A 5,000-nucleotide genomic window follows, 5' to 3' on the forward strand; every position below is an offset into this window, starting at 1 on the left:
TGTGCAAGGCTAGTGCCCAAGGCTAGTGAGCATGGCCTGTGTGCAAGGCTAGTGTGCAAGGCTTGTATGCAAGGCTAGTGTGCAAGGCTGGTGTGCAAGGCTTGTGGGCAAGGCTGGTGCGCAAGGCTAGTTCCCAAGGGTTGTGTGCAAGGCTAGTGCCCAAGGCAAGTGCGCAAGGCTCGTGCCCAAAGCTAGTGCGCAAGGCTTGTGTGCAAGGCTACTGCGATGGGCCAGTGCCCAAGGCTTGTGAGCAAGGCTTGTATGCATGGCTTGTGTGCAAGGCTAGCGTCCAAGGCTTGTGCGCATGGCTTGTGCGCAAGGCTTGTGTCCAAGGCTTTTGTGCAAGGCTCGTGCGCAAGGCTAGTGTGCAAGGCTTGTGCGCATTGGCAGGTAGCCCACCAGCATGCACGATCCAAATGCCACTCACGCGACAACACGGTGCCAAGCCGGGCATGGTGTGCACTCAAAACCAATCAACGGACAGAGGTCATGCGTCATGGGGGGGATCTAGCAAGGCCATGGGGAAGGTCATGGAGGACCTTGGAAGCAAGCGCAAGACGAGAGCGAATCGAACAAGGGGCCAGGACGGGGCCTTGTGCCCATGGTCTTCGCAAGACAGCGTCCAAGGCACCCGAAAGCCCAAGGGAACCCAAACCCGGCCGACACTTGCAATCGCACATGCTCTCTGCAACACACCATCAATGCCGCCCAACGGGGCCAGCACGAGCAGTCCTCCGCGGTCCCCTGGCCCTGCGCACGTTTGTCTTCGAAACCGAGCATCAATGCCACAGAAAGTGCCGGGGCGCCAGCTGGAGCCATCATCCGCGTTGCCATGGCTCGCTTGGCCTTGGCTTGCCAGGCCCCGACACGAGCAATCGCGCATTTTCTTTGCAACCGACCATCAATGCCGCCCAACGGGGCCAGCACGAGCAGTCATCCGCGGTCCCCTGGCCCTGCGCACGTTTGTCTTTGAAACCGAGCATCAATGCCACAGAAAGTGCCGGGGCGCCAGCTGGAGCCATCATCCGACGTGCCATGGCTCTGGTCCCATGGTCTTCGCAACCGAGCATTCGTGACACCCGCGGGGCCAGGACACCAACCCTTCCGACACGAGCATTCGCGCATGTTCTTTGGCCACACAACGGCGCCAGCACGAGCAAAATCATCCGCGGTGCGGTGGCCTTGCACGGCCTTTTGTCTTTGGAACCAACCATCAGTGCCACGGGAAGTGCCGGAGTCCCGGCATCCGCGGTGCCAAGTCATTGCGCCCTTGGTCTCTGCAGCGGGGCATGCCGGGCACTCCCAACCATTGCAAGCAAGCAAGCAAGCAAGAAAGAAAGTAAGTAAGTAAGTAAGTATTACATATAGGGGCGGGACATGCGGGGAGATCTGCGAAACGTGCATTACGGGGCACACGCGTACCTACCGGGGCATACCGACCCCTATTGGGGCACACGTGTGCATATCGGGGCATACCGGGCCTATCGGGGGCACACGCGTACATACCGGGGCATACCGAGCCCTACTGGGGCACACGTGCGCATATCGGGGCGTACCAAGCCTATCGGGGCATACGCATGTATCCCAAGGCATACCGAGTCAATCCGGGCATACGCGTTCATACCGGGGCGTAACGGGCCTATCGGGGCATACTTGGGCATATCCGGGCAAAAAATGCCCAAAACTTGCGCAACCTTGGCAACCGTGGTCCATTCCTCTCTATATGCCTAGCCTTGCCAACCGTGGTCCATTCCTCACTATATGCCATGGCCTTGTGCCCATGGTCTTCCCAAGACAGCGTCCAAGGCCCCCGGAAGGCCAAGGGAGCCCAACCCAGCAATGCCCTGCTATGGCAAGCCAAGGCCAAGCATTCCGGTGCCTATCCGGGCAAAAATGCAATTCCTCTCTATATGCCTAGCCTTGGCAACCGTGGTCCATTCCCCACCATATGCCATGGCCTTGTGCCCATGGTCTTCCCAAGACAGTGTCCAAGGCGCCCGGAAGGCCAAGGGAGCCCAACCCAGCAATGCCCTGCTTTGGCAAGCCAAGGCCAAGCATTCCGGTGCCTAACCTTGGCAACCGTGGTCCTTTCCTCACCATATGCCATGGCCTTGTGCCCATGGTCTTCGCAAGACATCGTCCAAGGCGCCCAAAAGGCCAAGGGAGCCCAACCCAGCAATGCCTTGCTAGGACAAGCCAAGGCCAAGCATTCCGGTGCCTATCCGGGCAAAAACGCCCAAAGCATGCCCATTCCTTAGCCTATCCAGGCAAAAACGCCCAAAATCTGCACATTCTAGTGCCTATCCGGGCAAAAACGCCCACCATCATGCCACCCTCCTATAGGGTTTGCGCAACCAACCAGCCTAACCACCAGTGGCAACCAAAGGTGCTGTTAGCGACGACTTCTGAAGACGCAACGAGACGCGACGTGTTTGCGCCCAGACGCGACGAGACGATGCGGGATCTGCGCCCAAGAATGCCTAGACCCGTCGACTTGATGCGGGATCAGCTCGCCCAAGCATGCCTAGTGTGCAAGGCCTGTGTGCAAGGCTAGTGTCCAAGGCTAGTGTGCAAGGCTCATGTGGAACGCTAGTGCGCAAGGCTAGTGCCCAAGGCTTGTGTGCCAGGCCCGTGTGCAAGGCTAGTGTCCAGGGCTTGTGTGCATTGCTTGAGTGCAAGGCTTGTGTGCATTGCTCGAGTGCATGGCTTGTGTGCAAGGGTTGTGCGCAAGGCTAGTGTGCGGGGCTTGTGCGCATGGCTAATGTGCACGGCTTGTGTGCATGGCTACCGTGCAAGGCTAGTTTGCATGGCTAGGGTGCAAGGCTCGCATGCGAGGCTAGTGTGCAAGGCTGCGTGCAAGGGAAGCGTGCAGGGCGAGTGTGCGAGGCCACTGTGCACGGCGCCAGCACTAGCGAGCCATCATCCGCGTTGCCATGGCTCGCTTGGCCTTGGCTTGCCAGGCCCCGACACGAGCAATCGCGCATTTTCTTTGCAACCGACCATCAATGCCGCCCAACGGGGCCAGCACGAGCAGTCATCCGCGGTCCCCTGGCCCTGCGCACGTTTGTCTTTGAAACCGAGCATCAATGCCACAGAAAGTGCCGGGGCGCCAGCTGGAGCCATCATCCGACGTGCCATGGCTCGCTTGGCCTTGGCTTGCCGGGCCCCGACACGAGCAATCGCGCATTTTCTTTGCAACCGACCATCAATGCCGCCCAACGGGGCCAGCACGAGCAGTCATCCGCGGTCCCCTGGCACTGCGCACGTTTGTCTTTGAAACCGAGCATCAATGCCACAGAAAGTGCCGGGGCGCCAGCTGGAGCCATCATCCGACGTGCCATGGCTCTGGTCCCATGGTCTTCGCAACCGAGCATTCGTGACACCCGCGGGGCCAGGACACCAACCCTTCCGACACGAGCATTCGCGCATGTTCTTTGGCCACACAACGGCGCCAGCACGAGCAAAATCATCCGCGGTGCGGTGGCCTTGCACGGCCTTTTGTCTTTGGAACCAACCATCAGTGCCACGGGAAGTGCCGGAGTCCCGGCATCCGCGGTGCCAAGTCATTGCGCCCTTGGTCTCTGCAGCGGGGCATGCCGGGCACTCCCAACCATTGCAAGCAAGCAAGCAAGCAAGAAAGAAAGTAAGTAAGTAAGTAAGTATTACATATAGGGGCGGGACATGCGGGGAGATCTGCGAAACGTGCATTACGGGGCACACGCGTACCTACCGGGGCATACCGACCCCTATTGGGGCACACGTGTGCATATCGGGGCATACCGGGCCTATCAGGGCATACCGGGCCTATCGGGGCACACGCGTACATACCGGGGCATACCGAGCCCTACTGGGGCACACGTGCGCATATCGGGGCGTACCAAGCCTATCGGGGCATACGCATGTATCCCAAGGCATACCGAGTCTATCCGGGCATACGCGTTCATACCGGGGCGTAACGGGCCTATCGGGGCATACTTGGGCATATCCGGGCAAAAAATGCCCAAAACTTGCGCAACCTTGGCAACCGTGGTCCATTCCTCTCTATATGCCTAGCCTTGCCAACCGTGGTCCATTCCTCACTATATGCCATGGCCTTGTGCCCATGGTCTTCCCAAGACAGCGTCCAAGGCCCCCGGAAGGCCAAGGGAGCCCAACCCAGCAATGCCCTGCTATGGCAAGCCAAGGCCAAGCATTCCGGTGCCTATCCGGGCAAAAATGCGATTCCTCTCTATATGCCTAGCCTTGGCAACCGTGGTCCATTCCCCACCATATGCCATGGCCTTGTGCCCATGGTCTTCCCAAGACAGTGTCCAAGGCGCCCGGAAGGCCAAGGGAGCCCAACCCAGCAATGCCCTGCTTTGGCAAGCCAAGGCCAAGCATTCCGGTGCCTAACCTTGGCAACCGTGGTCCTTTCCTCACCATATGCCATGGCCTTGTGCCCATGGTCTTCGCAAGACATCGTCCAAGGCGCCCAAAAGGCCAAGGGAGCCCAACCCAGCAATGCCCTGCTAGGGCAAGCCAAGGCCAAGCATTCCGGTGCCTAACCTTGGCAACCGTGGTCCTTTCCTCACCATATGCCATGGCCTTGTGCCCATGGTCTTCGCAAGACATCGTCCAAGGCGCCCAAAAGGCCAAGGGAGCCCAACCCAGCAATGCCTTGCTAGGACAAGCCAAGGCCAAGCATTCCGGTGCCTATCCGGGCAAAAACGCCCAAAGCATGCCCATTCCTTAGCCTATCCAGGCAAAAACGCCCAAAATCTGCACATTATAGTGCCTATCCGGGCAAAAACGCCCACCAGCATGCCACCCTCCTATAGGGTTTGCGCAACCAACCAGCCTAACCACCAGTGGCAACCAAAGGTGCTGTTAGCGACGACTTCTGAAGACGCAACGAGACGCGACGTGTTTGCGCCCAGACGCGACGAGACGATGCGGGATCTGCGCCCAAGAATGCCTAGACCCGTCGACTTGATGCGGGATCAGCTCGCCCAAGCATGCCT

This window comes from Tasmannia lanceolata, unplaced genomic scaffold, assembly GCF_043159265.1.
Source record: "Tasmannia lanceolata isolate RefF3 unplaced genomic scaffold, GAP_Taslan_0.1 ptg000118l, whole genome shotgun sequence".
NCBI classification, from domain to species: Eukaryota; Viridiplantae; Streptophyta; class Magnoliopsida; order Canellales; family Winteraceae; genus Tasmannia; species Tasmannia lanceolata.